This window comes from Sminthopsis crassicaudata, chromosome 6, assembly GCF_048593235.1.
Source record: "Sminthopsis crassicaudata isolate SCR6 chromosome 6, ASM4859323v1, whole genome shotgun sequence".
NCBI lineage: Eukaryota > Metazoa > Chordata > Mammalia > Dasyuromorphia > Dasyuridae > Sminthopsis > Sminthopsis crassicaudata.
In genome coordinates this window covers 77980939-78000238 of record NC_133622.1, presented here as the reverse complement: position 1 = coordinate 78000238, position 19300 = coordinate 77980939, and the positions used below count along the sequence as shown (strand labels likewise).

The 19300-nt window shown below is 36.9% G+C and overlaps 1 long non-coding RNA gene across 1 annotated transcript in view; it reads right to left on the bottom strand.

Annotated features, from left to right (window-relative positions):
• Positions 1-8415: 8415 nt before the first annotated feature.
• Positions 8416-19300, bottom strand: part of LOC141547829 (uncharacterized) — a 31514-nt gene continuing 20629 nt past the window's right edge. The window contains exons 2-3 of the long non-coding RNA XR_012483640.1: positions 17671-17894; positions 8416-8758 (exon numbers count right to left, since the gene is read on the bottom strand). This is a non-coding gene — a long non-coding RNA (uncharacterized LOC141547829). The remainder of the gene's footprint in view (positions 8759-17670; positions 17895-19300) is intronic.

Here is a 19300-nt window from a genome sequence, read left to right as displayed (position 1 = left end):
GGAAGCTAAATTCACCCATCCATAGATATTGTTACACAAAACTTGGTTGTCTTGGGGATCAAGTGTCTGCTTTGATGTTGGAGTCAATACATACTATTCAACTCTTCCTACACTCTAGCTTTTTTTTTTTTTTTTTAAACCAAATAAGTAGTAACTTTAAGCATGTCACATTTTCTCTCAAAGTTAAACTATTAAGTTAAAAGTACAACTGTGAATATTGTCTTGAAAAATGACATTACCGATATTGGTTGTCTCCATGCTTTGCTTTTGTTAGGTGAACAGAATAGTGATGGATGGCACTGCCATATTTGTCACTTCTCACACGTTCCTGATGTCAGTGGGAAACACCACAAAGCTAGTCTGTGACTTACCAGTGGCTATTTACGTACTGCCTGTAGCTAGGGGAGGGAAGTTAACATGTCCTCTGTGACACATAATTTTTAATGGCAAATTTTAAGACAGAATGTACACTTCTCTGTCTGCAACGTGGATCCAACTTCCCTTTCCATGATTCTTATTTTTTTATTATTCTCTCAACATTATAGCCCAACTGGCCTCCATCTCCTGTGGTGGGAATGCACATTCTTCTCGATACCATCTCTTAGAATTTGTTGCTCCCTATTAATTTCTGCTCATGACCCTGAGGTTTCTCTAAAGCTTAGAAGAAAATGAAGAAGCACTGAAAATGAAGAAATTAATGGTCACTTGTGGATTACTACCATGGGTTTCCTCAAAATCTTTTAAGCATGCAGTTCTCTTCCAAGCTTAGCTCTAGTGTAGGTTCCTACATGAAGATTCTTGTTTTCCCCAGGTAGTTCTCAGAATCCCACAAATTACCTTGTTTTTACAGCAGCTTGAATATAGTTTGCATTTATTTGTACATATATATGGTGTTCCTTTTCCCCCTCCCCAAGAGTTTGTAACTCCTTTGAGGATCGGTACTGCTTAATTTTCACCTTTGTCTCCCCAGGGCATAGTACAATGTCTAATAGACAGTTGATGCTTAACAAAAATTAGCTAGATGAATAGACATCAAGTATATATATATATATATATTTTTTTAGCTCCATGGAACAGGTAATCTTTTCTATATGACCTATAGCAGCAATGTCCCAATTAGTGAGAGTAATGAACCCTGTGAAGTGGTTGCTTTGTTCAAATTCACACTATCCATTTCCATTGGGCAGGGACTAATTACAATATTTTATGCAATTATGACTTCAAATTGTTGTTTAGCACTTAGGTGATACAAGTAGATAGACTGCTGGCTTCAAAGTGAGGGAAACTCATCTTCCTGAGTACAAATCCTGTCTTAGATACTTTTAAGTTATGTGACCTATGTGTTAAGTCACTAAACCTCATTTACCTCAATTTCCTCATCTGTAAAATAAACTGGAGAAGGAAATGACAGACCACTTCAGGATCTGTGTTAACAAAACCCCAAATAGGGTTACCAAATGTCAGACACAATTTAAATTGTAATGTTGGAGAAACTGAGGCCAGATAGAGATTAGAGTTTTTAATATCTTATTTGGATTTCTGAGAGGGAGAGATTTTCTGGGACCAAAGGATCCATTTGGGTTCCAGGGCTGATGTTTTAAAGCATTCAGCATCAGCATCAGCATCAGCATCAGCATCAAATGTGAGATTCCAATGGATTATATATATGGCTCCCAGTGATCAGGGTAGACAAAGGCAGGGGATGGAGTCCGGACACTGAGAACAGGAATTTCCAAGAAGAGGCCATCAATCCGGTTCTGACAGGTTGGGGGTAGGACCATAAATTCTGATAATCTGGGAGCGAAGAGAGTAGTCAGACAGAGAAAGTCTAGAACTTAGAGATAGAAGATACCAATTAGGTATATGAGATAGGACATTTGGAGTTTTATCTTTTGGAATGCCAGAGTGGCCATATCTTTACAACCCTAATTATCTCAGTCCTAATGAACATGAAGGGGGTTTGCAACCAGGAGGATTGAGGCAGGACAATTTAAGGAAACCGAGGCAGAACAATTTAGGAAAACTGAAAAAGAACAACTTAGGGAAACTTAGGCAGAACAATTAGGAAAACTGAGGCAGGACAGTAAAAGGAAACTGTGGCACAACAAAATGACTCAACAACCACAAACTTCAAATAGAGAAAATGGAATACAATTTTTTGTATTCATTTATTTGCACTAATCAGGATTAATCTTTGCTTGGCTATGGACCTTTTTGTTCCAGTGAGCTACTGTCTTCTTTTTTTCCTTTTAGATTAGAAGAAAAGTTTTATGTTCATTGCTTTTATTTCCTTACCATTTCTTACCCCTCTGTAAGCTGGTTTCTAATCACTACATTGAAATTGGTCTATTGAATAATCTCCAAATCTAGTAACTCAGCTCTCTTTCTCTTTAAGTTCTCTGTTATATTCAACAGAATTGTCTTTGGCTCATCCTTCCTGATTTTCTTTCTTGATATCTTCTTCTCTTGATTCTACTCTTCTATAACTAATTATCTGCCAAGTTTTTTAGTGTCTTCATTTTTTTCCTGTTTCAGGAAGATTCAGTCTTCATGTCTCTTCCCCTTCCTTTCTCCTTTTGTATACTCTCACTCTTGGAGATCTCATTTGCTCTCATGATTTAAACCTGATTGAATGACTTCCATATATATAGTTCTTACCCATGCCTCTCATGTAAACTTAGCATGATCATTAGGGACCATCCAATCCAATGGTTCTCAAACTTTTGTATCCAGTATCTCTTTCTATTGTTAAAAAGTATTGAGGATCTGTCCAAAAATTTTTATCAATGTGAGTTACATTTATATTTACCATGTTAGAAATAAAAAACAATTTTGAATTTTTAGACTCTCTGAAAGGGTTTCAGAGACCCCCAGGATTCTTTTGAATCACACTTTGAGAATTATGGATCTAGTCTAACTCCTTAATTTTATAGATGAGAAATTGAGGTTTGCAGTGATTAATGCCAGAAGGACCAATCACATCAATTGATGTAAAAAAAATATTTTTACTTTTAAATAAAATTTTCATCCTGCTATCTCTATTTTTTCTTGGATAATGTACCAAAACAATTATGTATGGCATCACAGCTTGTTTTTTCAAGGTTTTCTTAAATGATGGTCCTTATCTCATAGAGCTTAAATGAAGAACCTAAACTTCAAATACAAGTCCTGTGAATCCAAGATGAGGGATCTCTGCCCTGTAGTACATCTGTCATGTGTCTCTGAACCCTCTTTGAACATCTCAAACTACATGTGTTCTTGTTACTTCAAATTCAATATGTTGAGATTTTAAATATTATCAAGCTTGATTTAGAATCAGGAGACTTGGGATCAATTCCCAATCCTGCTACTTACTACTATGTCTTGCATAAAACACTTACTTATCTGGGTTTCCTCATCTGCAAAATGAGAGGAGGTAGAGTAGACACCTTTAAAGTTCCTCAATTCTAAGTATGTGAGGTTTAATCATATTTAGATAGATAGACAAAACATATATTAAGTGGTTACTGTGTTCCAAATTCCCTTCAAAGTACTTCTCAAATATTATCATATTTGATCCTCAAACATCCCTGGGAGGTAGGTTCCCCATTATGATCCCATTTTGCAATTGAGGAAACTGAATCAGACAGAAATTGAGTAATTTGTCCAAGATCACATATTTAAAATTTATTGTACCCCTTGATGCATGACAGTGATAGATACCAATAGAAGCAAAGAAGTCACAGTTTCAGTGTTCAAATATTTTGCCTTCAAGTGGGAAAAGATGATATATAAAAAGGAATTGAAAAGTGAAGAAGGGAGGAAAAGGTAAATGAGTAGGGACAAAGTTGCTGGAAAGGAAATGGAAAAGGCTGGAGAGTAAAGAATGGAGCTCAAGGCTCAGAGCATCATCCTGAGGAATGATCCATCATCTTTGGTTTTCAGAGGGTGGCCAAGGTAGATAGATTCAGAGTGGTATAATATTCAGTACAATGTTCTCACTCTGCCAATTGACATAGTAGAAGGTAAAATTTAGATAAAAGAATGTTTTAGTTTTAAGAATTTTATTTGTTACACCATTTCTAAGTTCACATGTTTTAAAAATGAATATTATCTGAAATCAATGTTTTTTTAAAATTGAGATGTTACCATAACTTCTAGGAAATTACTGGGGAGAAAAATGTTTTGCATGTTACCAATTTTATTATGTGTACTGCATTTTATGGGTTATTTCATGGTTACTGTTTTAGTAAAAGTGTTTATTATCAGAACTGATGTTTTGTTAATAAAGAATTATATTCAGAAAAATATATTTTCAGTAATTTCTAGCAAAAGATTACAGTTTCTGGTGGGAAACTAACTCTCCTATGGATTCAATGTATCAAAAATTGCATTTTTTAGTTTTGTGTCATTTTTAGGACCATTACTCCTATGAAAGTGGAAGATTCACTGAGTATGCACACACACACACACACACACACACACACACACACACACACACACACACATGAAAGAAAGAGACTAACACAGAGACAGAGAAAAAGACAGACAAAGAGAGAGAGAGGAAAGAGAGAAATACCAGATAAACTCATTTGGGGACATTGAGTTCTAACTTAGGAGTCAGGAAAGGCTTCATGTAAGCATAATGGAAACCAGTATTTCTTTTTTTTTTTTCTTTTTCCTGAGGCAACTGGAAATCAAGTGACTTGCTCAAGGTCATGCAGCTAGGAAGTTTTACTTTCTGAGGCCAGATTTGAACTCAAGTCCTTGACTTCAGGGCTGGTGCTCTATACACTGCATCACCTAGCTGGCTCAAAACCAGTATTTTTAAGTGGCTGAAGTCAAAAGGAAGGGTATTTCAGTTTTGGGAAACAGCCAGTAAACCTAGTCACATTTCTGTTTTTGGACTATCAGTTTATCAGTTTTATACCAAACATTCTTCAGTTACTTAGGCTTGAAGCTTACTTCTTGTTCTTCTTTATTAACCAGTCTTCATGTCTTATCAATTCTTCCTTCATAAGATCTTTTGAATATGACTCTTTCTTTCTATTTCCATCCTTAGCACCCCAATCTAGACTCTTATTTTCATAAACAGTTTTCAAACTTTCTGGTCTTAAGACTTCTTTATACTCATAAAAGTTACTAAAAATCTGACCCCAAATAACTTTTGTCTATGTAGATGATATCTATTGATATTTACTATGTTAGAAATTAAAATGTCTTAGTATTATTATGAAAATATTTTTGAACCTATAAATCCTCTTTAAAAGGACATGAGGATTTTAAGAACTACTGATCTGTACTATTGTAATGTAATGCCGTAGAAACTGAGGCAAGATAAAGATTAGAAAGTTTTTAATATTTTATTTGGATTTCTGAGAGGAAGAGATTTTCTGGGACCAAAGGATCCATTTTGGTCCCAGGGCTCATGTCTTAAAGCATTCAGCATCAGCATCAGCATCAGCATCAAATGTGAGATTACAATGAATTATATATGGCTCTAAGCAAGCAGGGGAAGGGGTGGAGTCCAAACAGTGGTAAACTTGGGAATTTCCAGAAATAGACCATCAATCTGGTTCTAACAGGGTGGGGGATGAGGACCATAAATTCTTGTTAATTTAGGAGGATTTAGGAGACAGGATGTCTGAACTCCCCTTTATCTGGGATTACACATTTACAATTTATGACTCTTTTGGAATGTCAGTATGGCCAGATCTCCACAGCCCTAATAATCTGAGTCCTAATGAACAGGAAGGGGAGGGGGGTTAAAACCAGGGGGATTGAGGCAGAACAATTCAAGGAACTGAGTTAGAACAATTTAGGGAAACTGAGGCAGGACAATAAAAAGAAACTGTGCACAACAGTAAAAAATCTTTTTTTTTTCTCCAGTATGTTCCTTCCCCTTTTCCAATTTATCCTTATGTATTGCTGCTTGATAAATGTATAATATTTCTGCTATACTTCCCTTCCCCAAACTTTAAAAAAATTCCCAAATGGGACAGCTAAATGGTGTAGTAGAGTACCAGCCCTTAAGTTAGGAGGACCTGAGTTCAAATCGGCTTCAGACTTACTTTCTGTGTGACCCTGGCTAATTTACTTAACCCTAATTGCCTTGCAAAAAAAAAAAAAAAAATCCCAAATGGATCTCCATGACCTATGTAAAATCTACCTTTTCTTCTATCCCCCTGCTTTCTGACCCAGGTCAGTCTGAGCAGGAGAAGTTCACAATTTGGATACTTCTGGTGGTATGTCTCTTCTATTTTGTTCTGTTTGTAGGGTATTCACACAGTTGAAATGATGATGTAGAACCTTTGACTAAATTTTAAAAATGTAACCTCTGGGCTGCGAAGCACGGTCTTTAGGTGTCCTATTCTTTTAGAAGCCCTGTCACCCTTTAGTGTACTCCCTTTAGACCTCAGTCTGATGAAGGCTTTCCTGATGCTGAGAGCATTCGCTTCACCTTGAAATTACCTTGTATGCATACTCTATTTATTTGCATGTAATATAATGCTTTCCTCTGATAAAATGTAAACTCCTTGAGTATAGGGATTTTTTTTTTTGGTCTTTGTATTATTGAGTGCCTAACATGTAGTTAGTGCTTAATAAATGCTTGCTAATTGAGTGATATTAAAGAGCCTAATAGAATCTAAATTAGCTATTTTTTGGTGGAAATTTTTCTCCCCAAGGATTAAATCAGTCTCCTACACAGGGAAGGTACTGGCTATTCAACTCAGTAAATGTGTTCCTATTCATATCTGCTTTTCAGAAAACCTTTCCTTCTCTCTCTCTAATGCACATGGGTGTTGGAAGTGCATGGTGATCTTGGTAATCCCAGTGAGGCATTGTGTAGTAAGGCTTTTTCTGCATGAGTGACAAATCCATCCCATTTCTTTTCTTTTCTTTCTTTCTTCTTCTTTTTCTTAAATATAAGCCATAAATGACACAATTCTCATTGGGAACTATGTGTTGTGCTCCAATTTTCGAGAATTTTTTGCACTGGTTTCTCTAAGGACTAAACTCCAGAGAGTAATTTGTTATTGGCAGCTTCCAGTGAATAAGCCTCTTAATCATCTGGTGCCCCCCACCCCCTTCTTTCTATTTTTTCCTAACTTGAATGAGACTTGCTACTACACATCTGCATTGGATTCAAGGCAGAGCTATGAGCCTCTTGGCCTTGCCTTGCCATGTATCATGAAGGCTGGAGTAGAAAAGTTTGAAAATTAAATTCCTCAGAGAATTAGGTTCACTTCAAGTGTAAAAGTTTGAAATTAATTAGAATTTTAAAAATCTTTCTTTCAAATGCATTAGTTCACATTTCATTTCACTCATCTATTGTGGCATAGGATTAGATTTTTATGGATTTCCCTCTGATATTGTGTTTCTAATCTCATCAGAGCAATATACTGTGTCCTTGTAAGTTCTCATTTTGTACTCCAAGTCATGAACAAGGCTTCTTTGTAAATACACCATTCACTCAAAGGCTGTAATGTGTGTAAATTGATGTGCATTGTATGCAGTTAAAGGATTTGCCTTTTAAGTTACTAAATTAACATTTTAAAAACAGGGATCTCAGAATTTCCATATCTGAGGAAACATCTCAGAGCTTGTACATAGGCAATGCCACTATTTCTTTTTTAAATGGCTCTTCCACATGCAAATTGAATTATTCATATTCCAGTGGATTGTTTTGAAAATACAATCTTCTTTCAATAGAGAAGCAGAGATAAGCAGATGACAAGGGTATAGCAAGTGCTTCAGGGCTGTGTGAACACTGCATTCAAAGAGTTTAGGAGTTGATTGAAGGTATTGATATTTAATTGATGTTCCTTACTTTTTTCCTAGTTGTGAAAACACAAATTTTAAAAGATTTTAAAATTTTTTTCTTAAATTTAAGTTTTTAATTTTTAAAACTCTAATTGGATTAGATAATTATCTATTCTTGTTTTCTCTGGAGAAAGCTGATTTATAATGTGAATTGAGGGGTATTACTTGATGGGTGATAAGTGTTAATTTCATTGTTATAGACTTCTATGGGATTGGCCTGTGAGAAAAGGGGAACTTTATTACAGGTAGTTTCCCTGAGGCTTAGTATCTGGCTAAATGTTGATTACTTATCATCAATTTGGTTTATTTCTTTGTTATTATTATTATTTTTGGTTTAATTATTCAGGTGTGACAAATTCTTCATCACCCCAAGAACTATGCTTTCTATGGGGTTTTCTTGGCAAAGATACTGAGTCTTAGTTTGCCATTTCTTTCTCCAGTGGATTAAGGCAAACAGAAGTTAAGGGGTACACAGCTAGAAAATGTCTGAATCCAAATTTGAACTCAGGTCTTCCTGACTCCAGACCAGCACTATCTACTGTAGTTGCCTCCCATGCCTTACACATAGTCGACACTTGGCATAATGCCTATTGAATTATAAGATCATAATGCCATTGATTTCAAATTGGAAGGGACCCTTTATTTCACAGTTGAGTAAATTGCTAGTGATTTGCCCATAGTAACTCAAGTAGTAAATATCAAAGGTGGGATTGGAACCCAACTTTTCCACCGCAACCTATTTATACCATATTTATTATTGCGTGCAAATTTTTACCAATGGTTTTCTCTAAAACTTCTAGGAGTTTGAAGGGTGCTGGGCTTCTTCCCCTAGATCTCTTGACATTTCATGGAAAGCAGTGCAGTACCGAGGTCTATCACTTGATCTCCTTATTTCCCTTCTGGGTCAAATAGCTCAATGTTGATATAACTTGGATGCCCTTTTCATGTGCAAATCCTGTGGAATAGAAGACCAATAAATACAGATCTGTTGAAGGAAAAGTTGAATGCCTCATTGGGGATGGTTGTTGCTGTTTTTGTTTGGCAAAGCATTCACAACCAAGGAGTCCTATCATATGAGGTACGTGTGTCTATGGCCCTTCTCCCAAGCTTGTAGAGCCTCTTGCTGATCCAATACACAAAATATCTTGGGTAGGGCAGTTCAGGGTCAGTTTAGTCTTTAAATTTAAGAATGAAGTCTCTTTCTACTTTTGCTTTAAGATCTACAGTTTTTAAGTCTTGGATATTCATACTGTTGAGGGTGTGAAAAGGAATATAGATTAACGTCTGCAATGTCTGAGAACATAGTAAGCAAATGTGTTTGTGTATACTTATGCCTCAAAGCTCATTTATATTAGTCTCTTCATTGCTTGAGATTAATCCCTTAATGGTCCATATCTGTATGATTTCCACAACTAGCAAGAGCTTAGGAGAAAAGAGTTTCTGGTCTTCTGACTTCTAGTTTTGAGAATGAAGACATGGCTCCAGAGTCCCTTCAGGCTTTTGAAGGGAAGAAAAAGAAGCTAGGAAGATTCTTGTACATGTAGAGGAGTCAGCGCCTCCATCTTGTTACCATCCTCAGCTTAGTATCTTGGAGATTTTAGGGAATTTCCCCTTTGAGCCAGATTTGAGACTCTTAGTTGAGCTAATTTTTTTTTCCTCTCAGTGGGACAGCTCATTCACTTTCTATACTTTCTAGTATTTGTAAATTTGTGTACCTTCCCTGACTTCTGTTTTCTGTTGGCTTAGAGAAATGGGTTTATTTGCTATTTAATAATACATATATTCATTGTAGAATTGGCATTTAGTGGGAAGGGATTCAAGTTTGTGTTCCTCCAGGCCTTTTAAAGATAGTAATCAGGAGCTCAGGTTGTACCTAAAAATTTATCTTACCTAAATTAACAATATTAAGAGAAGCAGATATAATTTTAGCCTACTATCCTGTCTCTGAGAAAAGAGTAACTAATCTTTGACTTCAATTTCCTGCTTCTACTCCTGGCAGAAATTAAAGTTTTTGGAGAAGAGTTGGTGGAGAAAATTCTAGAGTTATTTATCCATGTTTTCCTATAACCCATCTGTATGCAGATCCATGAGAACACACTTAAGTTTTAAGGGCAAAACATAGACCATACCCGTATGAATACATATATATTTCTATATCTATCTATGAATATATATACATATACAATATATATAGACATATATAGAGATACATAGATATATATACAGACATGCATAGACATGCATATATCTATCTACATAGATGGCTCTCTGTGTACATATAGATATTTATACTTATGTAAACATATGCACACACACATATATACACAGGTACATAGTATACATCGGTCTCCTTCCTACTGGAATCAGCAGGCTTGGTCCCCCGAGGATGGCTTACTGCTTTTCCTGTCAGGGCAACAAACCTTTCTTTTCACAGATGGAAAACTGAAGCCTCGGAAGATAAAATGATCTGTCCAAGTATATGCAAGTTAGTAAGTGGCTGCATTGGGATTTGAACCTGGGCATCTCATTACAAGTCCAATACTCTTCACTGCCTCCATTCTGCATTAGTGAGGCACCACTTTCCCTGGGACTGGAAAGAAGCTGATGCTTCATTATCTGGCACCAGAGTTAAATAATTCAGATATCAGATGATTAATACTAGCAATTCTAAAATTTTCTGGCTGGGAAGCTACTGAAAACATGCAGCAAAAAATAACAGAAGAATAAATTACAGAGAAGGTGAGGGAAAGAATGCTGGGCTAGAGGTCCAAAGACCTGGGTTCAAGGATCCATTCTGCCAAGTATGGGTTGTCTGAATTTGGGCAAATCACTTAGTTCTTTTAGGCCTTATTCCCTGCTTCTATAGAATGGGAATATTGTTCTAGATTGATGGCATCAGGCTCAAACAGAAAAAGACACTACAACATACAAAGGGATCCTCACACTAACTTAGAAAACCACCTATTAACATTACCTAAGAGCAGCAAGGTAGAGCAACTGAGCCTGGAATCTCAAAAACTCATACTGAGTTCAGACATTATTAGCTATATGAGCCTGAGCAAGTCACTTGCCTCAGTTTCCTCATCTGTAAAATCTCCTAGAGAAGGAAATGACTCCTGTGTCTCTGCCAAAAAAAAAAAAAAAAAAAAACAACCAACCAAATGGGATCATGAAGAGTCAGATGAAACTGAAGTGACTGCACAATAGCATTAGCTATGTTCTATTGTAGTTTTATTTATTTTGTTAAATATTTCCCAATGATATCTTAATGCACTTGGGAGTGTTGTGGGCCACATGTTGGTGGACCATGTTTTTGACGTCTCTGTACTAGATGATCTCCACACTTTCAGCCCTGATATTGATGAGGTTTAGAATTGGGGTACCTAAATGAAATTAGGTTTAATTGAGGTCTAGGGGCAGGTTCATGGCACAGGGAATCAAATGGAGCTCCCTTACAACCCCTTTGGATTCAGCACAAGGATATGGAGTTAAATGAGGTCTAGTAGCGGCGCAAGAGTCCCCTGTAAAGGAATTTACAGACCCGAAAACCTAGATTGATAAAGGAGGTTTATTAAGGGGTTTGGAAGTAAAATCTAGTTAGTAAAGGTGAAGGTAGAGATAAAAGGCACCAGAACCAGGGTTCCAGTGGCAGAAATCTTTTGGCATGCCAGGCAGGCTGTGTTTGGGACCTCTGCAAAGAGAAATCTCCAGCTTGGCTCTTTTATAACAGGGGGCCTTGGCTACAAGCTGAAAGGGGGCTTGTAGGTAGAGTTCCAGGCTGGCTCTGGGCTGGGTTTCAGCCAGGATTAGAATTTGAATTGAATTCAATGGGTTTCTGGACTGAGCCGTGCCCACCCAGATAACAAAGATGAAGCTGTTTGTGCTTGGGGTGGAGTCCCCTCCCTGAGGCCGAGTCCCAGGAGGTTTTCTCCTTTAAGGATTTTTCAGAGTTTTGGGGTTTCCTCATCAATATTTTATGATGCATTTAATGGGTTTTTGGGAGATACTCCCTTGGAGGATTACTTCACTACTTGAATGAGGATAAAGCAAGCTTTGGAAATGGAATTAAAACACCTGGCTTTTCATCTTTGGCCCAATACTTAACGACTGTGTGACTATAGATAAGTTCACTCAACTCCCTGAATCTTAATTTCCCCTCCTGTAAGAAGACGGGATTCCCCTCTCTACAACATGGGGCTCAGTGAGGACAACTCATTCTAAACTTGAAAATGCTAAATAAATGAGCCCTGCTATTCTGATTGATAGGGGATTGATGTGGGAAATCAAAACCCAAAGATGCCATCTGTACAGGAAGGGGCTTCCATTTTGGAGACTGCCAAGGAAAAAGAGACCAAGTTCATACAATCGTTCTCATAGAGGCAGCTGGTAGGGCAGAAGAGAGTGGTAGATCTGGAGTTGGGCAGACCTGAATTCAAATCTAGCCTCAGATGCTGTATATCTCAGTCTATCTGTATATCTAGCCTCCATTGTATGACCATGGCAAGTCACTTAATTTGTCTGATTCAGTTTTTTCAACTGTACAATGGAGAGCACAAAGTATCTACATCTTAGTAGGTTGTTGTAGGACTAAATAAGACAATTTGTAAAAAAAAATAAAAATAAAAGTACTTAAAACAATTCCTGGCACATAGTAGATGCTATATAATTTTTCCCTTCCTCCTTCACAAAGTTATGCCTTTTGCTTCTTAGGTGAGAACTTTTTTGGTCTCGTTCCAATTCCCAACTTAGCCTCTTATTTAGGGGCTAAGAAATGGTGATATGGCTGATTTAAAGAGACACAAGGATTTTCAGTGTCTCTTTCAGCAGGTCTGTCAAGGCAGATGATAGAGAGAAGAGAGTTGAACTGGCTGCTGGAAATAATTGCCTGCCTTTGCGAGCTGCTCCATGCACACGCTCCTACCTCCAGCTGCCAGCCAGCTGAGCAGAAAGGCCTTTGTTCCACACTCCTAGGGAACCTCGAGGCAATTGAATGCAGCAGCATCGGCAACCATTTGGGTGTTCCTGGGCTCCCACCGGGCAGAAATGTTTCCCTGGGGCTTTGAAATCATTATTACAGCCCTCCATACATTAGAGGGGTGGGGCAGATGGAGCTGGAGTTCTTGGAGTTAGAATTAGAGGAAATAGGCACATTTGCCAAAATGGGCAATCAACTGTATAGGATAACAATTTGAGCACAAGGGACCTTAGAGATCACCCAATCCACCCCCTAAATATGAAGAAACTTGAGTCCTGGAGAAGTGACTTATCTACCCCTCCAAAAACTCTCTCTCCCCAATTTTCAGTCTTTAAACTATTGACTCCTTCCCTATTGATCTCAAACACACCCACATCAACCCCTTCCTTGGGAAATCTTCACTTCATCCTACCGTGCTTTCAAGCTTTGTCTTCCTCTCTCCTCCCTTCCAGAGCCAAACTCCTAAAAAAGCTGTTTGTGCTAATTGCCTCCATTTTTTACCCTTTCCATTCATTCACTTACCAATCTTTTACATTTTAACTTGAAATGAGAACTGTTTCATTCAATTGAAATTGCCCTTTCCAAGGTTACCGGTGATCTCATTATTGCTGAATTCAATAGCTTCTTCTCAATTCTCAACCCTTGTGACCTCTCTGAAGAGCTTAACATCATTGACCACCTTTTTCTTCTGGATTTTTTCTTTCCTTCTTGGATTTTCATAACATTTCTCTGACCTGATCATCTTCCTATTTGTCCTATTAATTCCTATCAGTCTGCTTTTGATGGATCAATAAGCAATTGATAAATAAGCATTTATTAACACCTAATATGTGCCAGGCACTGTGTTAACTAAGCACTGGGATCATTAGCCATGGTGCACTCCTTATGGGTGAGCATATCTCAGAGCTCTGTCCTGGGATCTTTCCTCATATTTCTGTATATTCTCTTTCTGGGTGATCTCATAAGTTCTAATATGTTCAATTATCACCTTTAGGCAGATGATTCCCATATTCATACATCGATATGTACATATACCCCCCCATATATATATATATCTATATTTATATCTATATATATATACATATACAAAACAGAATTCATTTTCTGTGCCCTTAAACCAACGTTTTGTCTATTCCACATTCTTCAATAGTGCTCTTAAAAAGATGAAACTTCATTTCAGGGGGAACCTCTGGGTCATAAAATCAGTGTAGAAGTTCCCTGAATGCAAACTAGTCTACTCTTGACCTCTTCTTGCTCAATTTTTTTTGTCTAACTAGTTCATTTTCCACCTATAATATCTGCCCAAAGTATATGTGATGATAGATCAACAGATGACTTTTCACCCATGCATATCATAGTGTCAACCATGGACACTCTCCATCCTCTCAGCTTCTCTTATGTGGATATTTAAACTGAACTCCTTGTACTATTATGGACCTCACTTAAGAGGCTCTGCAATGTTCCAGGGCTTGATACAAACAGAACAATGCCACATGAAGTTAAGTCAAGCCAAGTCATCTCAACAAACAGTTATTAAATCTCTACTAAGTGCCAGACACTTTGCTAAGCTCTGGAGATATTTTAAAAAGTGCCAAAAAAAGAGTTCCTACACTAAGGGAACTAACAGACAAATATCATTCAAAACATAGCAAAGAGAAAAAAAAGAAAATCCAAAATAATATGCACATAAGTTTTTTAAGCCATTAAAAAAAGTATTTTATCTGCAAAGCCAAAATATAAAAAAGCACATGTCCAGTATTTATCTGTTTGTTGTATAACCACATGCACAAGTGTTCACTGAACCAAATAAACTGCTCACAAATGAATCATGAAAATCTATTTTTTATTAAAAAAATAAACTAAAATATTAAAAAAGAATGGAGACTTATTTGGCATACATTATGTAGATGTGGTGATTTCTTATCTTTCAATAAAAATACATTAAAGAGATCCAAACAAAATAACAAGGACAATTAATATCAAGATTAAGAAAACATATGCTGCCTCAACAAAATGAGTAAATAAAGCAGATCCCTTCCCCCATGCAAATGATTTTCAGCACCTGTTTTCCACATAGCCCATTTTATATTTCTATCCTCATTTTCCTTTGATTCTCTCCATGCTGTGTATCTCCCCCAACCCCCATCTTGCTTTCTGTGTAGTACAAGAATGGTTTTGCCGAACCAGAAGGGCAGCTAGAAAAGTACTTTCTTATTTAAGAAAATGTGCTACTTGTTGTTCATTTTTCTGTCATTTATATTCTGTAGGCGATGTTGAAAGAGGTGACTTTTTTTTGATGTTCATTTATGAGACGAGGCATGGCAAATTATACGGCTTTGCAGAATTTTCCAATTTTCCCCATCTCTCCATGCTTATTTAATTCATTTTCTTTTAAAGGGGTCTGCTACTCCAGATAAAAGCATTCTCTCCCCCCCAACCTTCTCCCTCTCTTTGCTTATTACAACTAAAGGAAAGGCCAAAACCTGGAGGTTCAGAATCTGGATGGAATCAGTCGTTGTCTAGTTATTGAAAGGAGAACTTTCCTGGTCTGCTAGTTAAATAAACACATCCCCAAACTGGGCAGTCTTTAAAAAAAATGTCAATTTGGCTATAAATAATGCATATCATCTTCCTAATGATTTGCATAAGATCCTAGACTACCCCCCAAAACATGAAGAGCACAGTAGCATTCTGGTCTGGTATCTTTTAGTTGGGTTTAATTATTCTTTGCGGGTTAGTCCCCTTTTATAGACCTGTCTGAAAAACCACATATCTTATTTCTTCATCATGACACACAGTATCGACTATCTAGAAGATGAGCTACAGAGAGCATTCATCGAGTCAGGGATTTAGATCTGCAAGGGCCCTTGGAGTTCATCAGTGCAAATCAGGAAACTGAGACCAAGAGTGACATTTAAGATGATGCAGGGAGTTAGTAACAGAGATGGGCTTTGAACAGGAGCCCTGACATTAAATCTAGTGTTCTTTCTTTTATGCTCTATTGCAAGTCATTCTCCTGTTTTTGCCTTTTGTAGTTAATTTTTCTATAGGTTATTACATGGCTGAGTGATACGACTGATTTTAGTCTTAGGTTGTAAGCTGATTCTTGGTAGGTTCACTGCAAGAATTATTGGTATAATTCCAGTAGTAAATAGGATAATAGGAATGAAAAAATGAGTTCTCCTGTTCCACATGAGGGCAGCTAAGTGGTGCCATAGTGTAGAGAGTGCTAGTCCCGGATCAGGAATTCTCATCTTCCTGAGTTCAAATCCAGCCTCAGACACTTACTAGCTGTGTGACTCTGGGCAAGTCACTTAATTCTGTGTACCTCAGTTCCCTCATTTATAAAATGGACTAAAAAAAGGCAATGGCAGACCATTGTAGTATTTTTGCCAAGAGGACTCCCAAATGGGATCATGTAGAGTTAAGACATGAAGGAAAACCAGTAATATTCCCTTTTGAGTGGATCTCCTCTCTTAGATCTCCATGTTTTGAAAGCTTTTTTATTCCATGTGTGTGTGTTTATGATAATATGTAGAAACCACTTTGGAATTAGTCTGGCATTCAAGGCTCTTGACCATTTGTCTTAAACCTAAATTCCTGTTCTTATCTCTCTTACTCCCCTCAGTGAAGCTATGCTGCAGCCAGGCTAGTCTCAGCCCACATATATCAAGCTTTCTGGATATACCTTGGTCATTGATCTCTCCACCCTTGTATTGTCTGAAACTTTTATACTTCTCTCTTCCTTTCCTCCAGTTCACAAGGTATCCACCTTTCAAGGCCAATTCACATTCCTCCTCTGTTAAATAAACCCCAGACTGGGATGTCTTTTAAAAAAATGGACATTTGGCTATAAGTAATATATATCATCTTTCTAATGATTTGGATAAGATCCAAGACTACCTCCCAAAACATGAACAGGAAGGTAGCATTCTGGTCTGGTATCTTTTAGTTGTTGTTTTTTTCACATGAAGGTAACTGTTGTATCATGAAAAGTGTATATTTTGACTTTGAATTTAGAAGTTCTTGGTTCCAATAACAACTCTATCATTCCAAAGCCATATGACTTAGGGCAATATCTTAACTTTCCTGGACGTATTTCTTCCTTGTAAAAGTGAGGATAATAATAGCTTACCTTATAAGGTTGTTGTGAAGATAATAGGAGATAAGCTACGAGAATATTAACTATTGTTTGTTACTTTAGATTATTATGATCTTTTCCTTCTTTGAAAAGGTAGGACTCTTGTTTTCTTACCTTAGAATTTCATTTGACATACTAATTAACACTGTTTGTTGTTATTTATTTCATAAATATTTGGTAATTAATTGGTATTTAAAATTAATTGTGAAAAATCCTTATTCAATTGAATGGTGGATTTGGATTCAGGAAAAACTTAGGTTCAATTTCTATCAATCTCTCCCCAATTTGCTCCTATGTGACTATTAGACAAATTATTTAATCTCTTTCAGCCTCAGTTTTTCTCTTCTGTAAACTGGGGATAAAATCTGTGATAGTTACCTTTCAGAGTTGTTGTGAGGCAAAAGTAAAATAATATAGGCAAAGGAATTTGCAAACTTTAAAGGCCTTGAAGATTTCACTTATGAATATTATTTAGAACAAACTTGGCGATTTGAGTTTGTTTTGCCCTCAAGTGGATTGCCCTGAAACTCAACCCTTCAGATATATAAAGACAACTGGAAGATTGCAAAGAGGGCTTCTGAGAACCTTCCCCTTCCCCTTCCCTCAACCAACTCCCCCATGACTTGCTTTATCTTAGGATCATGGAATATGCTTTCATTATAATCACTGTTCTCTCTAAACCTTTATATTCCTAAGTGTTAACATTGTACTGGATATAGGAACCACTCTCAGGATGTCCTCTACTGCTTACTTGAAAATGAAGTATCTTAATGGAAGACAGAAGTCTTCTCACTAAGTGGCTTAGCCTTTTTCATCCTCCATAGAGCATCTGTTCTTTCTACTGGAGCCATTTGCTTCTGAAAACTCCTGGGATGGAAATGATGATTTGGTACTTCAGAAGGATTACTGAAATCTCAGTAGGAGTCCTGTAAAGCTTGAGTGGTTTCTGTTAACTTTCCTCTAGGTTGCAATCATCTGAAAGAAAGAATTCCTGTTGTTAATCTGGGCATAAAAAATGTAAGGGAAGTCACATTGGGTCAACCAATGGCCCATGGAACTAAGTTTTCTCTCTTTGAAGGAGGCAACAAAGGATGTTTGCAGAAAGGGCATGATGTCAGCTTCCAAAAGCTAGATGTGTGTGTGTACCTTAAGCATTGCTGATCTTTCTTTATCGTCTATGAATTTCTCTAAACACTTCTTGACTTTATCATTTTCTTCCTGTTGTGCACAATATGGTGTAAACTTTAAAGCATTAGAGAAATGCAGTCTGCTACGTTCTACTTTTTATTTCTTTCTGAAGTACCCTTGTTAAGCTTAAAGTTCTGCCTCTCTATTTATTGAACCATAGATTGAAAGCTGCAATGGACCTTAAAAACCTAGGATAAACTCGTATTCAGAGATGGGGATCCCATGTCATAGGAATAGCAAGTGGCAGAGTGGGTTAGGATTTAAACTCATTCACTCCAAAGATTCATCTAAATCCTTTCCCAATGCACCCTTAACTCCAAAATTATAGTATTTGGAGAGCCATCCAGGAAGTCAATAAATATTTATTAAACGCCAGCGTGTAAGTAAGCCTGTATTTTCTTCCTCTAACATTCAAGCATTTATAAATTGTATTTATATTTCCTTTCCAGTCTGTAACTTCTAATATTTAAATGTAGTTCTCATGTAAAACCCTACCTATTTTTCTTCATTTTGATACCTTTTCCAGCACAGATTTGTCTTTCTTAAACTGTGGTAATCAGAATATTACTAAGTATCTAACTTGTGTTGTGGTTTGAATGCTACTCCTGAGTCTTACTATGGACAAGCTATTTCATCTTTATGAGCCTTTTGTCTTGATAAATAAATTATCTGTGGCACCTACCTTATGGGACTGTTAGACAAAAATAAAATCGTGCATATTAGGCTCTTTGCAAAATTTAAAACACTATATAAAGATAAGTCTCTTTCTTCTTCTTCTTCTTCTTTTTCTTCTTCTTCCTTCTTCTTCTTTCTTCTTCTTCTTCTTTCTTCTTTCTTCTTCTTCTTTCTTCTTCTTTCTTCTTCTTTCTTCTTTTTCTTCTTCTTCTTCTTTTTCTTCTTCTTCTTCTTCTTCTTCTTCTTCTTCTTCTTCTTCTTCTTCTTCTTCTTCTTCTTCTTCTTCTTCTTCTTCTTCTTTTTCTTCTTCTTCTCCTCCTCCTCCTCCTCCTCCTCCTCCTCTTCCTCCTTCTCCTCCCCTTTTTCTTCCTTTTCTTCCTCCTCCACCTTTTCCTTTTTCTTCTTCCCTGAAGAGTTTACAGACTAGATAATCTAACATATAGAAGAATTCACCTCTTACATTTGCAAGTTCACAGACAGCTTTTGAGGCAGTACAATTTATTGGAAAGAATCTTGAA